The sequence below is a fragment of the Vicugna pacos genome, chromosome 15 (genome assembly GCF_048564905.1).
Source record: "Vicugna pacos chromosome 15, VicPac4, whole genome shotgun sequence".
Taxonomy (NCBI): domain Eukaryota; kingdom Metazoa; phylum Chordata; class Mammalia; order Artiodactyla; family Camelidae; genus Vicugna; species Vicugna pacos.
This window is the reverse complement of record NC_133001.1, coordinates 19491314-19517664: the sequence shown is the minus strand read 5'-3', so window position 1 is coordinate 19517664 and position 26351 is coordinate 19491314. Positions and strand designations below refer to the sequence as shown.

At 35.5% G+C, this 26351-nt stretch overlaps 1 long non-coding RNA gene and 1 pseudogene across 1 annotated transcript in view; both read right to left on the bottom strand.

Annotated features, from left to right (window-relative positions):
* The window catches only part of LOC107033313 (uncharacterized), a 273884-nt gene that overhangs the window by 88821 nt on the left and 158712 nt on the right, over window positions 1-26351 (bottom strand). The window lies entirely within an intron of this gene.
* The window catches only part of LOC116279417 (large ribosomal subunit protein eL28 pseudogene), a 61058-nt pseudogene continuing 47492 nt past the window's right edge, over window positions 12786-26351 (bottom strand).

Here is a 26351-nt window from a genome sequence, read left to right as displayed (position 1 = left end):
GGATTCAAACTCTTAGATAAAGAGGGTTGACTACAAGGAATAGGTGGATTTTTGATTGTGCAGAGAGTGGGCGGCTCTAGTTCCCATGTTGTTCAAGGGTCAACTGCACACATTTCTAGCTATTGTTAGCAATATCCCTCTACCACTCCCTCCTCATTGCCAGCGGGTTGCTGGAATTGCATTCTGCTTTTACCTGATGCTTTGGATGCTGTGCCAGAAGAAACTAATATTCTATGGTCAAAGGCTACAGCTCTCATCCTTGATGTCCATAATCAATTAACAGATGTAGTCCCAGGTCTCTCACCCTTTATTTCTGCTCAAAATTATAGTAAATAACTGGGCCAAGCTCTACCCATCCCACAGTGATTTAACATTCACATTCCCGAAGAAAAATTTTACACGTTGAAATCTTAATAAGTAATACAACACAGTGAAAAAGAGCATCAGCTTTGTAGTCAGACAAGCCCATTTCTAAATCCTCCCTCATGACCCGTAGTAGAGACAATAATGGCCCTCCACGATGTTCACATCCTAATCCCCAGAACCTATGAGCATGAGATGTTACAAGCCAAAGGAGAATTAAGGTAGTAGATGGAATTAAGGTTGCTAATCATCTTACTTCATGATAGGGAGATTAGCCTGGATTATCTGGGTGGACCAATATAATGGTCCTTATAAGTGAATCAGAGAGTCTGAAGTGTTAGTGTCAGAATGATGTGATGTGAGAAAGACTCAGTCAACCATTACAGGTTTTGAAGACCAAAGAGGGCCAAGGATGTGAATGCATATACACACTGGGAAAAGCAAGGAAATGGATTATTTCTTAGAAGAATGACACCAGAAAGGAAAGCAGCCCTATGGTCATCTTGATTTTTAGCCCAGTAAGACTGATCCTGGACTCCTGATTTACTGACCTGTAAGATAATGAATTTGTGTTGTTGTCAGACACTAAGTTTGTGTGACTAAGCGGCAAAAAGAAACTAAAAACCAAATTATGAACTGTGTAGCTATGAGCAAGTTACTCAATGATGCTGAGCTCCAATTCCCTCATTTAAATAGGGCTGTTAATTTGGTTGATAACACTGTGTAATAAAACTGAAATTTGCTAAGAGAGTAGAACTTAAATCTACTTGCAAGTAAACAAGAGATAAATATGTGAGGTGATGGATATTAATTAACTAGATGAGAGGAATCTTTTCAAAATGTATTTGTATATCAATTCATCATGATGTAGACTTTAAATACCTTACAATTTATTTGTCAAGTATACCCAATAAAGCTAGAAGAAAAAAAAAAAAAGCCCAGGGCTTTTAGAGAAAATAGCTGTAGAAAAAAAGGAACTTTATAAACAAACAAACAAATAAATAAATACTGTTAATACTATGTTTCATTAAATCTGTACTCCATTATTAGTAATTAGACATAAACAGATAAAACACTATTTATAAATGAATAAAATAACTGCCAATCTAACCTTAGTACAAAGCTTTCATCACATTTTGTATTTTTGTTTTATACACATTTAAAGAGTTCTCTTAGACTTATTTACATTTAGATTTTATCATATATCACTCCTGTGCATACACAAAACTTAACTATAAAAGATAGTTAAGTTACTACTAAAACATTGTCACTTTCAATGTCTAATTTTTCTGAACTGTTTTACAAGTCTGAGTCATAGATGTGCATGCTTTATCAAAAATATTGTTCTTTCTGCCATCAAGAACATTTATAATGTGGTCTTACTTCAATAGCTTCAAGTTTTTCTTCCAGTCCACTAGTACCCACATATAAGTTTTAATGTGCACATGTAGGCAAGTCAGGATTGCCATCTGACCAAACGGGGATTGCAAAATGCAAACTGATTTGGAGATTTATGGCCTAAACACAAAGGTATAAAGACTTCAGATTTTTAAATATATTTCTCTTTCTGAATGCTGGTTTAGTGTATTTTCATTCCCAGTTATGTTTTTCTTAGTTTCATAAATCCTCATGCACTCAACAGTGTAATAGTCAACAAAGGAAATTTGGAAAAGAAGGCTAATTCTTAATTTTTATAGTGGCTAAGAATAATTAATGTGGACAGAAGATCAAAATTAGTATTATTTTTAAATCTATATGTATATCTATCTTTTTATATACACACACATATATATATTTGTATGTATAAAGTAATATAGAGAGATACATGTGTATACACATATATATCAAGAGATAACATAGATATAATGATAGAGATATTGATATCGATATTTTTGTTCCTTTCCATGTAAAACCAATGAAAAATGAAGAGACATACTTGAAGATAAGCAGTATTTTACAGTCAATTGCTCTCTTTTATTCAATTTGATAACTATATGATTTAGCAATATTGTGTTTGTTCTTAAGTTTTTTAGGGTCTCTGTTGAATCAGATGCGTGCAGACAATAAGACACATGAATTTATGAAAGAAACGTATTGATTGAAGTTGGCAACTGTGTCAGAGCAGAGAAGCACTTTTGAAAATAGCTATCTAGAAGAAAAAAATTGAATTAAAGAGTTATATAAGTATGTATTTTCTTTATTCTTTATTTTTTTATCACTTGCAGGTTTTCTGAGTGTATATAAAATAGTGGTCGTATTAGGGAAATACTTTTTTTTTAATAGAAATCATAGTTCCAACTAAGGAAGAGTTGAAAATTAGTTTATTTACATATTTGTGATAGAAAGTTAGTTTCAAACCGTTTTCTTCTCATATAAACAAAAATTGAGAATTGCTGAATTATGAAGTATAATTGGAATAGTGATTAAAATTAAAGTTAAAATTCACAAAAACTATCTTGTTTTACCCTTATTAGCATGAAATCTCAGAATTACACAAACTCTCTCAAAATATTTTCTTGTTTAGCCAGCCAGTTAGAATTATGGTTAACTCATCTAAGACAAAATAAACTTCAAAGAGATGATATGCTGGAAAAAGTTCAATAAATGTTTAAAAACTGGAGAAAATCTATACTTATCAGAGTACATGTTCACAAGATTTTAGGTAAGTAAAATCAACTTTAATTCACCAAAGAAGAGTTTAAATAAAAATTTCAGTAAATTTTCTGCTTACTTCCGAGATAATCTCCTAAAAGATTAAAATATTTTCCACAATGGATGTAACTCTTCCATGGTAATTATATCTATCATTTTAAAATAAGCACCCCTACAAAAAGGAGAATGGGAATGAGCAAGCAACACATAAAATACAGAAGATAAATGCAAATAAAGATTTAAAATATGGTTCATTTTCACTTGGTTATTTATTGATGTTTGACTGCATTGAAAATACTATGCCTCAATCTACCATTTGGTTTTGTAAGAAATTTATCAACAGAAACCTCAATTAAATAAAGTCAGGAGACCAGAAGGGGGCCCTCTCATGCCCTATGATGACAGCGGAACCCAACAGGAAAAAGGCTCCTTTTCTTAGCAACATTTCAGACCAAGAAAAGCCACGGACTCTGTTTACCTCAGCCCTTCCAACTCCCTTACAGAAAAATTCTTATATATTTTAATTGTTGATATTCTATACATAATTTGAAGTACAAACATATTTACCATTGCTTGGGTAAAATTTTGTAACAATTATGATTTTAAAGGCTGCTAATGATATATAATAAACATGCATAATTAGCTTTTAAATGTTTATAGAAAAATAAATCAGCAGACTATATAAAAGTTGAGAGAACATTAACATTTTAAAGAATGTTACACATATTTTTGAGCCAATAAATGTAAAAAAGTAGAAAATTTTATTCATAAAATGTGAAAAACTATAAGGCAGAATATGAGCATTATATTATATAAAAATTCTTGCAGAATCTCTGGTACGCTACCATTCAAAATATCAACAAATAATTTTTAAAAATTTTACTTTAACTTTTCAAAATAAAACCTTATATGAAAAATTCTACATTGAAAAAAAATCCTAAATCTATGTCACAGTTTAAAATAAAAATATTTAAATGCAAAAAAATATATATTGACAGTATGAGGAAAAAACTATTTTTAAAAAAATGAGATGCCAAAAAAAAATCCCGCTTACACCTATTTTAGTGAAATAGAGCCATTATTGTCTTACAGTACAAGTGCAGTATATTTAATTTAGCAGCACAATACACTGAGTTTTTATTTTTGTTGCATAGTAATGCAACATTTTAAAAGTTGATTACAAATTTTTAGTAATAAAATTGTAAAACTTATAAATATTGTTGATATAAATTTTGATAATATTTTATTCTTTTATTTCAGAGTTCATTCTATCAGTGGATGATACTTGACTTCACACTAAACTTCAGTGAAATGTTTCTAACTATAAGCTTTTGGTGTTTGGCCAACATGTGCATTTGGTGTCAAAAATACAATACATTGTCTTTTAAACAAAAAATGAAGTTACTGAGGGAGATGAGCAAAGATGCTCTGATACCTTGAGGTAAGAAGTTTAAATTTGCTCTACCTTCTATGAAGAGCAGTTTGGGAAAGTGTGCTTAAAACAAAGCTATACTAAACTTGAAACATGAATACAAGTTGAAAGAAGAATACACTATGAAATAAGTTATGCAGATAATTATTCTCAAGGAATTTATCTAAACATAGTTATTATTTGATTGATACAAACACGAATATAAGAAAATATTAAAAAGTACATTGCAAGGCTAGTCTTTATAGTCCAAAAATCAAACAAACATAAAAACAAAATTTTTAAAAAAATAACCGTATTAGTCAACAAAATAACACCGTGCAGTCATTAAAAATGGAAGAATTTTCATTAAATAAAATGATGTTTCCAATACACTAAAATCACAAAATACATTAAAAATAGTATGTACAGGACAGTCTCATTTTTATAGTTCTATTAGATAGCTATCTAATTATTAGTAGTAATTAGATAATTATTAGTAATACTCCATTTCACTCAAACTATTTCTTATTGGATGAATATTATACCAATCTCCACCCATAAGGTAGTTACAGTTCTACTGGCTTCTGAGGAAAATATTAAGATACATTCTTACTTAAATCTAGAATCTGATTTATACAGCACCACTGATGAAATTCATTCTGCCCTGAAAAACTATGCCTCCAGAAAACCAGAAAACAATTTCTTTGTAAATTCCATTGGTGCTGCGTTCCTGCATCAATAAGATCTTGAACACAGAATTTTCTCATATAAAATTTTCAATTTCAGTATGTGCTTCATTTGGTGACCACATATCTAAGATTGTCAACATTATCACCAAGGGAACACCAAATTACATAGCTGAATGACTTTATAGAAACTTCTCGTATCTTGGAGAAAATGAAAAGAATATCTTCAGGTTGTATGGTAAGGGTCAGAAAGTCTCAAAGATAAATAAAAGCTACTTCAGTTCCATCTTTGTAAAGAAGAAAAATCAAATACTTTACTCCAATTCAGCCAAGAGTAGGAACATATGTGATAGTTTATAAACTTAACAGCAATTTCTCTAAAAGCATGTTTTGACTTCATGAAGTACAAAAGCTCCATGTGAATCAAACAATCTATCAAAATGTAGTACAATGACAGATGAAGATGACAAACATTTTTACATATTCACAATTTATGTCAAAAATGGCATCTGGGAAATTATACCCATTAGAATAAAAAGATGATATCCTAAAAACATACAATGTAGACCAGACTTAGATAAGTGGGGTCTTTTGCCTGTATGTTCCCCAAAGGACTGATCTTGCTACATATAGTTTATTTCTTTGTTTATTTGCAATTTGTGTACCTTCCAAACAGTTCTTTTAGTCACTATGTTGGTTGAACAAAAGAAACATAACTTCCAAAAATACACTGTGTACTTTATTTACTTATAAATTATTTCTGTTGTCAAAATTTTATTGGAATAGAAACCCTCTGGTAAAATAGTTGAGTTTCTTATAAGGCATCTGTTCAGCTCCAGAACGTTAATGAAAAACTTCTTGGGAGGGTTCAGGGAAAATAATCTCAAATATGTACTCTAAGCTTTTAGAAACCTGAAGCAGCCTTTTATTTTAGGAGAGTAGAAAAATAATGACAGATAATAAACTGTGCCTACTTATTCACACAACCAAAGAATTCAACAGCAAGGGATCTTTTCTTGGCTTTATATGCAAAAAACCTGCTTTAACTATATCCCTCCTCGCTGAATAAACTAGTAGTTTAATCATCAGGTTGATAATTCAGACCTCAGGGAAAACATAGGAAAACACCTAATAATTAGTTCTGTTAAATTAAATAAATGAACATTCATATTTTAGTGGTATTTTCCTTAATACAGTATTATAACAAACAGACATTTTAACCTCTATGCCAAAGGTAAGCAGGTGGAAACATGCCTAGAATAATGACTTTACAGAATAAAAGGCTCTGGTTTCTTTAATTATTTTAGAAAGGTGAGAGAGATTTAAAAATTTTTTTTGTTTGTAAAGTTATCACTTCTCTGTAATATTTCACTTATCACTGGAGAACACCACTTTTCCCCCAACAAAATGTATTCTGACCCCAAAATCTTCATATTCTAAAAAATGGTTTCATACAAACTATTTGCCAGCATGTTCACTGTGTTGTCCTCCAAACTTATCCAGATGGAAATAGAGTAATACAAAAAACTTTCACTTGTTGATCCATAAGTGTAATTATAAAATTCCATCAGCAAATTAAAATTCTGGGAAAATATTTATTTTAGAAAACAATCTGTGCGTCCTTAGGTATTTGCAAAAAAAAAATGTTTGAATAAATTGATAACCCTTTCCTTCGGCAAATTTAATTCCTGTAAGTCCCAGGAAAAGTTGAAACATTAAAAGAACAAACTTGTCTTTAATTTTTGTATTAACATACGTATTAATTAGGTTTTGTCATATGATAATACTATATAACAAAAACCCTAATAGCACAGTGGCTTATAATACCACATTAATTTCACACTGACATATCTTCTGGTTAGCTGCAATTCAATTGATTTGTTCTGAGCTTGGATAGGCCAGGTGACATTATTAACATTGGTTTGGGTTCAGGTCTGCTTCACATGCAGTCATTCTTGACTCCAACTGAAAGGAGCAATGGATACATGGGGGTGAGCTCTTCCCCCACTGCCATGCCTCCCAAAATCTCAGCTCAGAGTTGGCACACTGTCACCACTGATCACATCCACCGGCCACGATCAGACATTCAGCCAATCATTGTGAGTCCAGGAGGTGGAAGAGAAGGCAGTGAATACATGCTGAACAGTAGTCTAAGCTACTACAATGTGGATGAGCTAGTTCAAATTCTCTACTAGAGGAAGATAAAATGACAGATTTTACCTCTGTGACCAATATTCAGCAAGTCTGAGGGGAAATGACACAATTGAGCACTTTGCCTATTCAAAAACTTATACTTTGCTGGGGTGCAGAAAATAGCATTAAAGCATTAAAATACAATCATCTCTTCTATTTGCCAAATGGTCTTGGAAATTTAAAGTGATATTAATGATAACAAAGTCAGAGCCAAAGTAATGCTCAACGTTCTTAATTAGAAAATGGCTTGTCATAATTTCATTGTCAAAATACAAAAATGAATAAAATTGCAGAGGCTAGCATAACTTCTCTGTTCTTCAATCTAAACCTTTTTATTTTCATCGTTATTTTTTTAAAAAATATGAAAAATGACACCTATGTTATGATATTTGTTAATTCAAGTTTAGTTAACTGTATAACATTTCTGGTTGATAAATGCAGTGATGAAACATATTTTTATTTTCCATTATAGAGATCAAACACTTGGCCCTTCTGCAAGGTCCAAGTGTAATTCCTTTTTTTTTTTTTCTCTCCCTGGCATTAGGTCAATGTGGCCTATTAGTATTCAAGGTAAAAAGATGATTCCAAATAGAGAATGACAAAGTTAAAGCTGTTTACTGACTTCATTATTCATAATGCTTTTAATCACTAAAATACTGCTTTCTATTTAGAATGCTAAGCCACCTTCTATAGCATGCTACTTGATTTTATTAATAGATACACATCTTGCTGGATGATTTTGTACTTAATCCTCCTTCTATATCCAGCTAATATTCCACTTCCTCCACTAAGCTTTTTCCCAATACAGTGACCTACAGTGATCTCACCTGTCTCTGACATCTTTTGGCTTTTGTCAACACTATTATTTTTCTTGGGTGCTTATGTGTGTGTGTGTTATTCTTTCAAGCAGAAAGACTGCTTATCTAGTGCTACTTAACTGCTAGCAAAAACAGTAACAGTTATTTATCAGTCTTATCTGCTATCTTTCTGGAGTTAACGACCCCAGCTAGGCAGTTGACCTATGGGGTCTTTCATGCAGTTGTAATCTGACAGTACCCTGGGCTGAAATCATCTCAAAAGCCACCTCAGTTAAGTGTCTAGAGGCTGAAGCTTGCTGCAAGTGAGAATCTCACTGGGAGCTCTCAGCCAGAACACCTACATGTGCTCTCTTGATGTGTCTGGGATTTCCACACTTCGTGGCAGCCGGATTCCAAGGGTGGATGTCTCAGGCAGAAAGGCAGATGGAAGCTGTGTTTTCATTTATTAATCAGTCTCCAAGTCACACACCTAGACCTCATTTTAAAATGACATTCTAACCTTATCTCCTTGCCCTACATTGCTTATACCTCCTACCCAAAGGGGCAGGACTAATAAAAATTCTGATTAATAGATAAATGAAGTCAACGTTTTGATTCGTGTAATTATATTTGCCTAAGGCTTATGTTACTCTTTCAATGTCTATAATTTTCCATAGTTAGCTTTTTAATTAACAAAGACACATTATAAAATGAAATTTAATTGGGTATTTTCCTTTACTCAGCTTTAATAATTAAAACAGAGAAGCTGAAAAAAACAGATTTGAATCCCATTATGAAGCAGATACCAGCTCTATGATTAACAAGGCCGTATAGAATTTGTCAGGATATAACGGAAAGCTGTACTCTGAATTATACTTAGAGATAAAATTTAACATTCAGAATAATCAAATTCTCTGGAAAAACTAAGGACTTTGGTTTTATGGCAGTTCAACTTATTAACTGGCTTATAAATATTAAGTAGACGTTTTAATTTAGATCACTTGTGGATATAATGTACTTTCCATCAAGTTCAAGGTCCTCACATGCATTTATGTCTGTTGTTCACAGCTCTGGGGTCCCGGCTGAGACAGTAAGTGGGGGCTAAAGTTCATTCTGTTTTCTGTCTGCCAAGTCATATACCTTTAGCACCAGGCTGCTCAGTGTACGTTTATGAGGCGCTCTTCTGGATTTGCATTAAAATGACGCCGTATGGGTTAGTGGAGCCCCTGGTATGAGACGTGTTGTCACAGGAATTTTCCTCAAAGGAAATGGTGTCATAGAAAGGCTACTACAGTCCTGGCATAACAAACAGAGGCAGTTTGGATCTTGGCTCTGCCACGGACAGTACTGTGAATTTGAGAAAGTGATCCAACCTCTCTGAGCCTTAGCCTCCTCACAAATAAAGTGGAATGTCAGTTCCTATCTTCCAGAGCTGATGTGAGGAGTGGAACTAATCCACGAGAAGCATGAAGTACAGTGCCTCATAGAGCAGAAACTACTGAAATAGCACCCATGATAAATTCTAAGAGGAGTGTTGTCTTAGTGTTTTAATCCTTGGTTCTGTGTTTGGTTTTTTGATAGATACAGAACTCTCTAATTTGATTTTAGGCATATAGATCACTGGTTAAAGTCACAGTAAGAAGAAAAAAAGAAAGAAGTATGTTATAATTCAGTTCAGGAAAAACAATCTTGAACCAAATATTCAAAAATATTTGTGTCAGAATTAATCAGTTTGGATTTTCAAAAATTAGTTTCCTAATTTTCTATATATAGTCAGCACTCGGCATCTGCAAGAGATTGGTTCCAGAACTGCCCCAAAATACCCAAATCCTTGGATGCTCAAGTCCTTTATATTCAATGGCATAGTATTTGTATATAAGTTATGCCCATCCTCCTGTATACTCTGTCATCTCTAGATTACTTATAATACCCAATGCAATGTAATGCTATGCAGATAGTTGTAAATACAATGTCGATGTTATGTAAATAGTTGCCAGAGTATGGAAATTTCAAGTATTGTTTTTTGGAACTTTCTGGAATTGTTTTCTTTTGACTATTTTTTCTGCAGTTGGTTAAATCTGCTGATGCTGAACCCATGGATATTGGAGGCTGGCTATAATTTTCAAAATCTAGCTTCCTGGCACAGAAAGAATTATAAGATCACATCCTATGATAACTTCATCTAGGCAAGCACCTTGCCCAGTGGCAGGATCCAGTTAGATCCTGGTTTGACCTCACTCTTGGTTAACTACGCCTTGCTACAAATGCAACAGATTCATCAGAAGGATGACTCACGGTTAAAAATAAAGTTAAAATAACAGCATAGATAAGATATATGCTTCTACTGCGTACAGGTAAAAAAAAAAAACTCTCAAGTGTGTGTTTGGAACATAATCTGACTGAATTGTTGCCTTTTTCAATGATGCACCTCTAATTATCCCTGTGGCTTCAAATTTTAATTAGGACTATTTCACAATGGAAAATGACATGATTATCTGTTTCTTAATAAACAAGAGGTGATTTAAAATATTCTTCAAAGTATAAGTATGCTTCATAGACAACTACAATTTAAATAGTTTCACAATGCAGCCCCCAAAATATAAAGTCCTTACCAAAGCATTTAAGTACTGTCTTATCTCTCCTAGCTCATCTTGTGTGCTTGTTTCCCTTGCTTATGTGCTATGGTCACGCCAATCTTTCAGATCTTCAAAGGTATACAGCCGCAGGACCCCTGTACAAGCTGTTCCCTCTTTCACTAATGCGCTTCCTCCTATACTTTGCATATATCATGTCTCAGCTTAAATCTCCATTCATGAAGATGCCTTCCCTGACACAGGGTTAACAAGTCAATCACTGTGAGCTTTTGTCGTAACTCTCATTGCAAACAAAAAGCATGCATTTACTCTCTGATTGCTTGTGTTTTCCCATGCTTCTTCCCACTAAGCCATATTCGTTACCTTCATTTGTCTAGTGCCAAGCAAACAGCAGATCCCTCATAAATGTCTGTCACATGAATATACAAGTAAGAGGATACAAAACTGTAAAAGTTTGAATATGTACAAATTAACACAAATGAAGGTTTGGAGAAAAATCTTCACAAATAAATACAGCATTCATATGGAAGAAAAATCTGAAAATAGATGAATGTTTCAAAAATAATGAACCATGAATCTCATCAAAGAAAATAAAGTAATAAATGCCACATAACCAACTATGCATATGTATGGCTCTCATGACATCATTGTTTAAAGTAATAAAAAAATTAAAATTTACTTAAATGGTTAATTTAATCTGTAAAACATTTAATGCAAAGAATCATACCCCACCATTAAGAATGGGTGGAGATTTGGGTTTCTTATCAGGGAGCCTCATACAATTCCACTGTAGGGATTAGGGGCAAGACTGACAAGAATAGGAAATATGTTTGAACAATAGGACTATAGGTGATTTTTCATTCTTTATCGATTTTTGCTTGTTTACTGTTTTCTAGAATTTTCTATGAATACTGGATGAGAGAGAGAAATTGATTTTAGTCACATATGCCTTTGGCACATCTCTCTTTTTGCTACCGTGCTTTTCTGCACAATCCCTTTAGATGTGTGTCTTCTCTCCCAAGGCATTTTACCAAGTATACTGAGGCGCAATGTTTACCCTCAAGGACCTCACAGTCATATCGCTGATAAAGCCATATAAGGGATTCATGTGCAATGAATCCAAGATCTCTGATACACAGGCAGTGAGAGAAGAGTCTCTCTGAAGAACAGTGCTTAGTTTCTCAGATAACTTCCTCCATCCCCTACTTCTTACTCGACAGTGGTGCCTTTCTCTTTGGCTCAGCAATACCTCCAGATTTGCCACCGAAGGACCTCAAGCACATCTTCCTCATTTAGTACCACAGACTCTTCTAAGTCCCATTTTACACCCCCTCCCCTTGGCTTTGCTCCCGAGAATACTTCTTTGCCTTCAACCTATAGTCATTCTAATGTTAATGGGCCCCCAAGCAAATTCTTCTGTAAGATACCAGCTTCTCCTAGATGACTGCCCCAGAGAAAACAAGGGTGGCTGAGAAAACAGCCTCACAGCTCTACCAGTAAAAGCATGAAGCAGTAACACATTTGATGTAATGAAGCAGAACCTCTGACCGGACAGGAGAAACTTTTCAGGAGGCCCCTTCCCAGAGCCACAAATTAGAAGGCAAGGAAATTGTCATTTATTAGATGTGCCTCTCCCCCTCTCTAGTCTTTACAATCAATATAATAAGCTTTAAAATGTGAATATTCCTTTTTAAAATTAAAAGAAAGTATAGCTCACACAGCGGTTCGCTGAAAAGACATTAAGAGGAAATAATCTTGTGGTTATATTAGCTTCCTTAATTCCAGCACTGAGCTAATTATCTATCATCCCTTTCTGTGAGATAGGAAAGAGAAAGCTGCTGTAAGACAGCAGGTAGGGTCCAAAACATGAAGATGCGGAATTGCAGTACTGTGACATTACTGACGTGAACATGGCAGACCCAGGCAGTTAATTGAACTTGTATTCTAAGGCTTCTTCACAATCCAAATCGAACTGTAGTTGTGTAATGGCCGGCTGCAGTTTATAATGACCTGGTGGCTTTTTTTTTTTTTCTGAGAAAAACTGACTGACATCTTTGTTGCTTTGGAGGGCAGTGGCGGAGGGCTGTGTTCAAGAGCTCTTGGTGGAGCCCGTCTGCCTCCTCTTCACCATCACTACTTCTGCTGTGCTGGATGGCGCTGGCTCCATGGGTGGAGAACACGCTCAGATCCCATAGCTACTTGATTTTGCAGATAATGTGCTGGATGCTGCTGAGGGTGGCAGAGGAGTTCTTGTTGATGGTGGTCTGCGGGTAGGAGGTGGCAGGCTTTGCCGGCCAGATCTCCACTTCACCACCACAAGGCCACTTTTGCACGCCACAGTCTTGCGGTAAATCAGCCAGTTGTAACGCGAGGAATTGTGGGCCTTCGGATTACTGAGATGGTGCCCTATGTCTGCTTGTTATTCTTGACCAGGAAATTGGAGCAATTCCACATGACCATTCATCGCAGATGCGGGGACACGGTGACAGCTCCTTTTCCGGCAGCAGCCAGAGAAGGAGAGAGATTAAATGTTGATAAGGATATGTATGGGTCTTGTGGCCAGTGTAATTTACAGGACAGGGACAATAGTCCTAAGGTTTCTGGTCAGTTAGCATCCCATTAGGGTTGACAGTAAAATACTGGATGCCCAATTACTTTTGAATTTCAGGTAAGTGACAAGTAAGTTTTGTACTGTACAAATACTGCATGGACATACTTACACTAAGTAATTATTTGTTATTTACCTGAAATTTGAATTGAACAGGTTATCCTGTGTTTTTAAGTGCTAAATCGGCAGCCTATATCTAATTCACTGGCCTTGTCGAGGAAATTGGGCGTGGAGAATGCTGGAGATCCCTGTCTACCAAGACAAAGTTGTCGGCCTTACTCTCTTTCTCAAATCCTACCCTCCTCAACCCCCCAAAAAATGTATGAGCCTTACTTCCAACCTCATTCTCAGGAGCTGGCAGGGGACTGGAATCAATAACAGGATATCCTCATCCATGTTACTGCTATGAAAGTTACAGCAGAGTTTTACGAAATAAACAACTGGTGATCCCAGAAGCACAGGAGCAAAGGGTACTGCTGAAAGAAAGGCTCCGCTTAAAATTAAAGCTAAGTATGCTCCATTTCTTTTTATTGTGCTTATAGTTCCTTACATATTCTTTCATTCAAAAATAAAATGGCTAAAGTCCCTTCAAGTCACTTAGCAGTTTAATATCAAGATATTATTTAATATTCTAAAAGGTAATCTTAACTGCAGGATGTGTGATAACCACAAAGCCTGTAAAACATATCTATCTTATACAACTGAATTTGTACAGGTAAACTCGAAATGAGATCACTAGCCTGGCAGTAATCAAATGCTACTACACCGGAATCGAAAGCACCAGCATCCATACACACTCTGTATGCTCATTTTTAAAGCATTTAAATCTTTGGTCTAACTTGCTCCTTGAAGACCTGCTTATAATAAATGGTGCTTGAAATTTTATCCAAGTCTTATCCATAGTATATGAAACTCCAGTCTTCTCCCAAGACTTAGATCTAAGTTTTGTTGGTTTGTTTTTTTTAAGTTAGGAGATTTTCTAAGGATAAGCAAAGGATACCTATGTTATCTCCTGCTTCTCTCTTCTTCCATCTCCCAATAATTCTCAGAAATGGAAATTCGCTTTTTATGATTTCCTTCTATAGGAGAGGTGTTCTTGACATGTTAGGCAAATGGGTATCTTGCCTACACTGTGGCTCAACCTGTGAAATGGTTCTTCATTGTTTGATTCTAGACACTCTTCAAAGAAAAGGTAAAAAAGAAGAATTTGGAAAATCTACCCAAGGACAAAAATGCCACTATTTATACTTTTTAATACCACTATATTTTTCTATACATTCTCTTCTTAAGCCCTATTTCTTTTATAAATCTTCATTTCCTCCAGAAGACATAGATGTCTCAGACAGAAAAGGGCCAAAGTTAAAATTTCACAAAGGCAAGTAAGAAAATCACATTAAGGATATTTAAATGTCACTGCTGATACAGCACCAGGGAAGAGAAGAAAATTTTTAAACAGTTAAAAAAGCTATCTGTGAAGGCTTTAAAGAGACAGCAGACTTCCTAATTGGCAGCAATGTGTCCATGAACTGCAAGCTTAACCCCCCGTCTCCCCTACCTTGGACATGCTGTGGACTTAGAAATAAATGTATTTGCAAACTACCTTTTAGAACTTAAACCACTTTTGGGGTAGATGGACTTCTATATTTAATAATGTAAACAATCTTTAAAACAAATGCAACATATAAATTCCTATCACATCTACTTTGAGAACTGTGGCTTTATTCTGATGAAAAAGAGTCAAAGTTATAATCTACTCAAAAGAAAATCAAATACTCAGAGAGGAAAAGGATAGAAGTAAAAATTTAATAGTGTTTCACTGAACAGCTGTACCAATTCTGAAACTTTTCTCAATATATTCAAACGAGAATCTCATTAACAAGGCAAAGGATTCTGGGAAGATAAGTGGATCATAAAATAAAGCAATTTCAAGAAACAATCCACAATTAAGCTGCCATATGTGTTCCCTCTGTATGAGTGATACACAATACATAATGAGGTAAGGGCTACGAACATTTCAGAGACTTTCTATTTTTACCATGAAAGTTTTCCAGACAGTCTAAGGGTTTTGAAAAATATCAACTTCTTCTCTTGAAAGTTTTCGTTGTTGGCTTTAAGAAAGATATTCCTTCACTGCTAGGCATTGACTCATGTGATGAATTACTGTCACATCTGTTGTCCCTTTTTAAGTTCAAGCAAAGGAAAAGAGTGACCAATTCTAATTGGTGAAACAAAGGATCAGATTTAACCTATGTATTTCAAATTTGTCCCTAGACGACTTTTGACTACAAGTGAAAGTAAACTTTTGCAATTATGGAAAGTCTTGCTGGGCCTCTATCCACTCCACAAGCGTTTCCAGCCCTCCACCTACTCAACAGATGTATATTAAGTGCTTACTGTGAGCCAGGAATGCTTACAGCGACAAAGAACGGAAGACTAACATTTTACTTCATAGAACAATCCACCCAACATTATCAGAACACACCTTCTTCTTAAACACATGCGGGAAAAAAAAACAGCAAAAAAATTCCCTGCTATCATAGAGATCCCTGGGGGATGGGGGTGTGGATGGACAACACATGACTTCTCTGGGAAAATGAAAGAAGTAAGGGAGACAGTGTTGTTGATGGGTGGCAGGGCAGGTGCTCTGAGTGCAGTTTTAAGTATGATGGAAAAGGAAGGCTGCACTGAGAAAAAAGCTTGTGCAAAGAGACCTGAATTATGTGAGTGAACAATCCACACAGATATCTGAGGGAAGAATGTACCTGACAGACAAGACAGGAAGTACAAAATCCTTGAGGTGGTGTGCGCCAAATGCTGGAGCAGAAGCGAAAAACAGGAATTCCTGCACGTCGTTAGTGGGAACATAAATGTTACAGTCACTTTGTCAAAAGTCTTTTGTTTCTTTATAAATCTAAGTGTATATCTTCCCTATATAACAATTCTCATCCTAGATATTGACCAAGAGAAACAGAAACATACGTCCACAAAAGGATTTGTATAAGAATGTTCAAAGCAGCTTCATCCATAACAAAGCAAAACTGGAGAGAACATATATGTCCATCAACTGGTGAATGGATAAAAATAATCTGTGGTTTATTCATACAGTGAAATACTATAGTAATAAAATGAACAGCTATTGATACATGCAAGAACATAAATGAAACTCAAAACTTATGCTGAGTAAAAGAAGCCTTGTCCAAATTATTTCATTTATTTCGAGTTCTAGAACAAGAAAACAAATCTCCAAGGTAGGAATTAGAACAGTGATTGTTATTGGAGAAAGGGGTTAGAGGCTGACTGGGAATTTTTCTGGGCTGATGGTAACATTTTATGTCTTGATAGGAGTTTAGGTTACACAGTTGTATGCAGTTGTCAAAGCTCTCTGAAAGGTATATGTATAACTTTTGTATTTCCTTGTGGGTTAACGTCACATCAAAAGAGAACATTTTTAAAATGCTAATCAGATAACTGACATCAAGCTAATGATATTCATGCCGAAGTGTTTAGGCATAAAGGGTGCTGCTGTCTGCGACTTTGAAGTTTATGTAAAACAAGATGAATGATGGATCAATAGCTAGATGAACGGAATATGTGGTATGTATAGAAACATTCATGGAAGAATCTAGTTCGCGGATGCAGAGGTTTTCAAGGTAAATATTCTTTCAACTTTTATGTAAATCTGATATTTTCAAAATAAAATATTGAGGTGCTTGCATGGTGCCCTGTGGAAGTTCTCCTCGGGCTCATTGGGCTAGAAGAACTTTCCAGCTGCTCCACGATCACAGTGGATGCACATAAGGGCAGGGAACCAGGGAGTTACCAGCCCAGAAAGGGATGGGGCAGAAACACAGAAGTTTGTGCTCAGAGAAGGCCATCTGAAAACTGCATTCACCCTGTTCATCTACTCAGTTGAGCAACGTGGTTTGGCACCAGAACCAGCGTGGGGAGTTGTTAATAACTAGTCATCCTCCATCCCTCCTGGATGCCTCAAGGAAGACCAAGCAGATTTGTCACTTTTCACCACTGCCAGTCATTCTTCTAAGACCTCAAACATGTACTAAGGCATCTCACCCCCACAGTAACTCTATATAGTAAGTACAGATACCTACAGGCAGACAGAGGCACAGAGAGGTAAAGGAACGTGCCGAAACCTGTAAAGCTAGGAAGTCGTAGAGTCAGACTTCAAACTCAGGTGGTCTGGCCTCAGATTCTTGGCCCTTCATGGCAACTCTAAGCTTCTTTGAAGCTGAGATACTCACAAGTACTAATCACTCTTCCAGGCCCATTTCACAAGTCTTTTCTTGAAATCTTCATTACAAACTCCCTGGATAGGTATGGTATTTTCACACACACACACACACCCCTTTTTTTTTTTAGTGAGGGAAAGAAATCTGCTCAAAGTTGCTCAAGTGGAGGAACTGAGAATCCAATGCACATCCTTTAATTTATTATTATCATTGCTTTTTATTTTCTTTATCTGCCACTTAGTTATTCAACAACTATTTATTGCACACATATTCTGAGCTGAAGATACCAGGATTAACAACCAAATATGGCTCTTGGAGCTCAGAATGCAACAGGGGAAAGAGATAATGTAGAAGCAACAGGATGAGAGAATTTCAACACGCAGTATGTGCCATAAGCACATGAAATGGGATTAGACACTGGGTGGTGTCTGAGGGATGGGCAGCTTTAGCTGGTTTGGGCAGGCAAGTCCTCTTGGAAACAATAACTTTAAAGCTACGGCCTGAGAGATGAAAAGGAACTAGCCTATGTGAAGAAATTAGAGGAGAATGTTCCAGGCAGAGGGACCAGCAAGGACTAAGTCCTGGAGGGCAGGAAAGAACCTGGGGTGTTCAAGTAACGGGAGGAGATCCGGGGGTCTGGGACATAATGTGTATGGCAGGAGAGGGATGGGGAGGGGTGAGTCTCAGGGACATGACGGATGAGGGTATGAAGTGGCTGTGGTTTTAATCTGTTTTTCCCTAATGATTAATGATATTGAGCATATAATGCTCATTGGTCATTAGAATATTTTTTGTGACCTATCTTTTGCGAATATTTTGAAGTCTTGCCAATATTTTAAATTGGATTGTTTGCCCTTCTTATCACTGAGTTGTAGAGTTTCTTTTTATATTCTTCAAGTTCTTTTCAAGTACATAAAAATGTTAAGGTTTTCTCATAGTCTGTGGTTTGCTTATTCAGTTCCTTAATGGTGTCTTTTGAAGAACAAATGATTTAATTTTAATAAGTCCAATTTATCAGTTTCTTTTTCCTTTTAAGTGTAGTATATTTTGTATGTAGGCTAAAAAATATTTATCTAACCCAAAGCCATAGAGATACATTCTTATGTTTTCTTCTATAAGTTCAGAGCTTTAGCTTTTTTCTTTTGGTCTGTAATCCTGCTTTAATTAGTTTTTATAGGTAGAAATCAATGTTTCTTTCATTTATTTTTTGGCATTATGGCTATCCAGATGTTTTAGCATTCTTTGTTGAAAAATATTTCCTACTCTGTTTTTCTCGAAACTCTTTTCTCTAATTTCTAAGTATAGATGTTCTTCAAGAATTAATAATAATCCCTCTATTATTACACTCTATTCTTGCATGAGTTTGCCTTTTCCCATGACTTTCAATGAAATCTAAATACTGATGTTATCTAAATATATATGGGCACATGAATACTTTCCCCTGGGTCTCCAGATAAATTAGTTCAACTATCTATTTGACATCATCCTTCAAAGGTTTCAAAGACATCTTAAACTTAACATAACCAAAACCAGTCTTAATTTCCACAATTACAGAACTGCTCCAACCATATGAGTTTTCCTCATGTCCACAAATATCATCACCATGCTCTCAGAAACCTAGGAATTATGCTTAATTCATTTCTTTCCTTATTGTCCTCAGCCAATAACAGTATATCTTCAAATTCTTTCTCTCAAATCATCTGAAGCCCAACCACTTTTTAAGATCTGCCCTGCTGTCTCTTCAATACCCACACACGACTACTCTCACTGGACTGCTACAGCCGCCTGTTAACTGGCTCTCTTACTCACCCCTGCCCCATCTCTAATCCATTTCTCTCAAAGCAGCAAAAGTGATCATTTAAAAATATACATTGTATTATGTAACTCCCCTGCCTAGAATTTTTCAATAACTTTTACTCAATAAATACGTATTAAGCATTTGTTGTGTGTCAAGCATGGTTCAAAGCACTGGGGATACAATGGTAATTACAAAAAGGCATGGTTCCTAACTTCGTTAAATTTACATCCATCCATTCTCACACACACACATACCCTTATAAAATGTTGGCTTTCACAAATATACAGGAGAGTAAAAACAGTGTGCTATGAATGCCTTCATAGGAATTTTATATGGTTAGGAAACAAAGCCAGGTTCCTTGGGATACTGATTCTTTAGCACAAATTATCTAAAAAACAAGAACCCAGGCAGAAAGCTATGCATGTAAATGTGCAGATTTAAGGTATGCTAAGGCATGACAAGGACACGAAGACGGAAGGACAGACAATTAGGACAGAAAGCAAAAGACAGCAAGATGAGTTCTGAGAAAAAGGAATGAGCCAAACTTGCAGGCTTTGTGAAGTAGTGTTTCTTTCTTCCTGTACAGCGTATATTGAGAAGTGAACAGAGTAAATGTGCACAGAGCTTTGGAAGGTTTTGGCAATGATCTAGAGAAAGTGGGATGGTAGCTCTTTTCTGCTTCAGAACCTGAACACTTACTGCCTGAAATGGTCTCCTCTACTTACCAGGTCTCAGATTAAATGTTCCCTCTTAAATGGAGGCCTTCCCTGACCACAAAGAAAGTAAAATGCTTCTCGCTCAGACCCATTATTTTCTATCATCACTTTGATGCTTCCTTCCCAGGATTTTCACATTTTGTAATTAGCATTTCTTGTTTATTGGTTTATTTCTCTCTCCAGCACTAGAATGTTGATACCAGGAGAGCAGGAGCCATGTCTCTCTTTTTGCCAGCTTGTAAATTATCACCACATGCACCAGCGGCTGCTTCACGGTTGTACTCAAAAATGTTAATTGAATGAAGCAATATGACCATCTTCAACATGTTAACAGCTTTCCTCTCTTCATGCCACTTTAGTTCAAGTATGCTCAGTTACACCTTTCATCAACTGCCCCACACCTACATGTCACGTGCTGGGCAAGTTGTTAGGGATGGAATAATGACTTCCGAGACCACGTGCTGTCTACTAATGGTTTAGAGCAAGGGTTCTGGAACCAGTCTGCCTGGATCTGGACTTCAGTTATTCTACTTCCCAACTGTGCGATGTTGGGAAATTTACTTGACATCTCTGGATCTCATCCATCTGCCAAATGGTGATATTAAGAGTTCCTCATAGCAATGTGTAAGAATTAAAAGCCACTTGTGATTTTTAGCTATTATTCATCCTACCGGGCAAAGCAGAAGTTTAAATCAAATTACTGGTTTATTACAAATGTGATATGTGTCAAGAAGGAGAATTACAGGATATATGAGAATACACAAGAGATTGACAATGTTTATTATTATATAACAAGCAGTTCTGCTATTAAGAGGAAAGTAAAAGAAAAACCTCACTTTACTTCATATTTAGGTTCATCCAGCCAATGCATGTTAAGTAGTTGAGTTGAAGAATGCTCTGAAGTCTCAAGTAAAAATTCTACTGTCCTGAAAACAAAGTAATTGCTGAGTGTGTGTTCATGTGTATGTAGTAATCTCATATATCAGATTTCACATATATCTGTATAGCTTATTTATTGGCAAATACTGCTGTATACTTAAGCACTAAGTGACTTAAAATAGCAATCATGAATTCTCACTAATCTTGGGTCCACTGGGAGGTTGGCTGATCTAGGCTGGGCTTCGTTGGGGTAGCTCTGTACCTCACGTGTGTCTTTCTCTTCTGTAAACAACAGTCTAGTCAAAGAGTTTTTCTCATGGCTAGGGCAGAAGCTACTCATGCAAACAGAATCCCTCATGAACTCTGAAGCAGCACGTTGTCACTAATGCATCATTTTTTTTGGAAGAGAGGGTCTCAGGGCTGAGCTCAAAGTTAAGGAGTAGGTAAATAAACTCCACCCTTTTATGGAAAGAGCTGCAAAGTATATGGCAAGTGACTTGGATACAGGAGGGATGAAGAATTGGGGCTTGGATATGGGGAAGAATGAAGAATAATTCAATTTACCAAACCTGTTCAGTTTGTTCTTCATGTTTCCTGTACAGAGGAAGGAATGCTGAATGTGGATTTGACAAAGAAAGATATATGGGACAACATACACCATTCTATCATGTGAGAGTTTACGTGTGATCGTAAGTAGACTTTTAATTAAAATAGACGGATAGGAAGAATTAAAAAGAAAGACAAGGCAATATTTTTTTCTTTGAAATTTAAGATAAATGCCTCTAGTTCTAGCAACTATTTTGTAGGTATATGACAGAATAAAGAAATGAAGCATCTTATGTAGCTTATGATGATCCTTTTACAAAATGGTCCCTTATTGCACAGGGTATTTTTAGTAAGATAAAGCTATTTTTCTTTTTTTTTTTTCCCTTATCCCAACTCAAGTGCTATTTCTTATGGGATTACTCTGGGCAGCCAAGTATTTTATAGTTTGATGGTGCCCTTTCAGGACCTTTTCTTACATAAAAGACACTTTTAGAAAAATAGTTTTATTCTGTATTCTGTAATTGCCTCGATTTCTGGCTGGTTTTTCCCAGGCTGTGCAAAAAAATCTAATCAAGTTTAGAAACTGAATTATGTTCTCTAGCTTCTATCCTAAAATGTCTACTTTCCTGTTTTCTTCATTTGAGAGTACCTTTTTTTTTAAAAAAAAACCTAATTTTCCCAGTTTCTATATCTCCTTTAACTATTACAAGACCACTGTATAAGACAGTACATTAATATGTGAATTTTAGTATAAAAATTTACCAAAGTAGGGTTATTCTAATGTCTTCCCTCCCCTAAGAACAACTGCTTTATGTAACATATCAAAAGGAAAAGGAAAATTTCTAGATGATGTTTTAATTCTGTTACAATGCCCAACTGTCCAAAAATAAAAGAAAAACACCCACTCTGAAAAGCCCTTGCTTTAGGAGGAGGTAGTAAATCTTAAATGTTTAAGCCTTTCTCTTCTTTCTAGTCCTCCATTGTTTTGCAAAGCCCCTCATTCTAAGGTCTCAGAGAACTCAACGTGACTAAATTCTATCAATATGAATCATAGAATTACAGTCAAGAAGGGACTTGAGAGTTCACTTACTCTACTTCTTTTGTTTAATTTAAGAAGGAAAACTGAGCTGAGGGGAGAGGAGATCAAGTCTGTCAAGAAAAGACCTAGGGCTGTGGCCATAGACACAAATACCATTTTTACCTCTCAGTCTGTGTGGCTTGGAACAAATAAGCTAGTTCATTTCAGTTTCCTTGTCTGCCAAATGGGGATAGTAACAACTCCCTTGAAGTGCAATTGTGAGGATTAAATGAGAAAGCATATATTCAAAGAACCTTGGCTATCATAGATCCTCCTTAAGGGCATATAGCTAGTTAGTTTCAGATATGAGAAACCAGAAATTCTTCACTTTCAGTCCGGCTACCTTTCCCATCGTGTCTATGTTCACCCTGTTCAAGGGGTGTACAGTTTATTGGTAACATAGGAGTCACATGTAGAACTCTTAAACCACCACTTACACAGATTGTACAGCATGAGAGATTAAAGAGAGACTTGCAAGTGTCTGTAAAAAAAATGAGCTGAGATACCAGTGCCAATAATAGAGACATTCCTGGTGTGTTAAGACTGTAAGTGAGCATATTGAGATCTCTCTCCTTCTCCCTCCTTCTCTCTCTCATGCACGCTCCAGATCATGACAACACATATTTCCACAGTTTGTCATGTGTGTCATATTTTAACATATCAGGAATATATGAAAAAGAAATGAATGAAATCCTAAAAGACAAAAATCCAAGAGTTTTTTTTTTTTCTTTCTTTCTCTCATTCCCTTATGCAGCTAGAGTTTTTCAATTCAGAGTGTTTTGACATCCCAGTAATGACTGTAATTTCCTGTTAGGGCAAACACCTCGCAGACTTGATTCTGTTGCAGACCTAAAATGAGGTGCTATTCATGATAAGTTCACTTAGTGATAAGTGAATTTCCATTGAAGAACATTTGAAAGAGAGATTCACAGCTCTCTTTCACTAGTTTCTGTGCAACCAAAGCTATAACCAAAACTCATTCATGTCTAGCACCCATCAGGTTTCTTTGGCTTGATACATTTCATCAGACATTAGAAAGTGTTTTTCACCCCTGTAACATTGCACCACTGCTCTATATCGTAAGGCCCTCTTTATAGAAGTATTTATTAAGCACTTTCTCTATACCAAACGCTCTGCTAGGAACTTTACAGATGTCATCCAATTTAATCCTCACAACAGGCAGAAGAGTTAAACATCATGATGCTCATTTTACAAAGTGATGACAGTTTTAAAGAGCTCAAGTATCTTATTCTAGTTGATAGAAGTTGCGATGTGAATTGACCTTTATCAGATGCCAAAGCCTATGCACAGAGATTAAGTTCCTAAGGAAATGTTATCATTTACTGAATGCTTATAAACTGCCAAGCATTGGGAGAACAATTTCACAGGTGAGCTCATTCATATATGAGCTTCATCTAATAGGGGGTCTACACTCCTCGACATTTTGTGAACTGAAATACCCCTAGTGATTACACAAATCACAGTCATCATCGCCTACCAATGTTATGTTTTATTAAACCCTATTCACAAAGAGAATTTACTTGCAGATCAATGTAATTTAGCTGTTTTCTAATCTGCAGTCATTTTAAGAATTTACTTTTAAAAATTTATATATACATACCTACTTAAATCTTTAATAAATGCATAAAAACATGTATCTTGGATATTTTATCATACTTTTTTCATTTTCTACATGGAAATCTTTTTCTCTTCTTCCCTCATCCTACACAGCTCACTACCCCACCCAAAACCCAACTATTGCTAGCCCATATAGCCCATGTTTTCCAGAAAATATATGAATGTATAATATATATGTATCTATGTGTCTAAGTACATTGTCATTTTTTTCATTCCCATATTTTTCCCATCAAATATTATGTATTTGTTCTTATAAATTTTAAAACATATTTTCCACTTAGGAAAATTATTTTATTTTATGTATTCATACCAATCAGTGCCAAATAATTGTAATTCTGACATTTTGGCCCAATTTCTGATTTTAATTGAAGCGGATCTAGAGATTTGTATTTGGAACAGTATTTGCTGCTACTGTTGGTAAATAACCTTTCTTACAGTTGAGTAAGCCCCACCTTTCTGTTGTACTTAATTTTTTTAATTTAGAAATGTTTTGCTGAATTTTATCAAACGCCTCTTCAATATCGATATTTTTAATCTTTTTAATGTGATTTGTCTTCACATTCCAGGTATGTCTTTGGACTTCTTATTTTCTTAATGAGTCAACTAATGGGTCCCTTAAGTGAGAAATAGAATCTTCCCTCGGTATCCATGTAGGATTGGTTCCAGGACCCACTGTCTATACCAAAATCCGTGGCTGGTCACGTCCCATGTTTGCTCCTCCAATTCATGATTATGCATCCATGAATTCAACCAACCATGGATGGTGTAGTACTGCGTCTATTTATTGAAAAAAAAATCCTTTATAAAAGTGGACTTGCACAGTTCAAATCCCTGTTCAAGGGTCAATTGTGAAGAATGGTGTTTTTAAGTCATTAAATAACTTTTCATGAAAAGTAGCCCTATTTTCCTTTGCAATCAAAGGACAATTGCAACTAAGCAACTTGGAACATGACACTTTCATTTTTGGCAAATAATACAGAAAATAGTTACTAATCAGCTGAGTTGCTTCCGGCTTCACCCCTGCCCCAAAGGGGAACTCGTCATTCTTCCAAACTCCTTGCTCTTATTTCTACTGTGGCTTTTAGTACAATATACTTTAAAGTATATGTACTAAAGTATATGTACTAGTATATTTATATCTCACAATAAAATGTGTATCTTTAGGGGTAAAATTCTTTCTTTTTCTGTATGTCAGTGCCTTAGCACAGTGCCAAGCACATCAGAGCTGTTCAATAAATAGTTGTTGAATAGAGCTTTTAATTTATTAGCCCCTTCTCCAGAATGACAGAATGAGATAGAAATGCTGAATAAACTAAAGCGCACCTTTGATGACTGCTTTCTTACAAGTTAAGTCTTTTCGAAGAGAGTTTCAAAGTTAACTCATTCTCTAAGGAATTAAGAATGTTGTTCTGGTGACAAGGAAAAATTTGCTGTAATTCTGGCTGAGCCATAATGAATTCTGTACCATCTGTTAAGGATTAAAACGAAATAGAAAAGCAAGGAGTGGTAAGTGTATTTAGATTACAGATCTAATCAATACCATGTTCAATTTACTTAAAATGTCTGTGATATAAAATTTTAACTGCTGTTTTATATTTAGAAACCTCAGCAACCTCTCTCAGTAAGCAGTGCTCAATGTCTCCTCACAAAGAAGCCAGGATTGTAGGAAGTTAAGATGGGGTGAGCCAAATCACAAAAGAGCCAGTGCACTTTATTGGATCTATACAGTCTGGTGATGTGATGTCAATCACTGGAATCTTTCTGTTGACAGGTAGGTTATATTGTGTGCATAAAGGAAATGAGGTCTTGTATAATTCAGATATTTCCTAGGATTTTATCCCAATCCTTTATGTTTTTTTTTTTAAACTGGATTCTGTAGTTCTACCACTAAAATTTAATTTAAAATAAGTTTATTTGGAATGTCCTTCTAGAGTCAACTGTGAAATTCACAAATTTAAATATTAATAAAGTCATAAAATTTCCTTCTACCACTCTAGACTGAATAGTTTACATGGTTTATGCATTGCACCCCCCACACATCCTAAGGCTCTGTCCTTCAGAAGCTTGAAATCCTTGGAGAAACACACAAACATACACAAAATCCGATCTTATATTCTAAGGACAAATCTTTTTCTCTTCTATTTT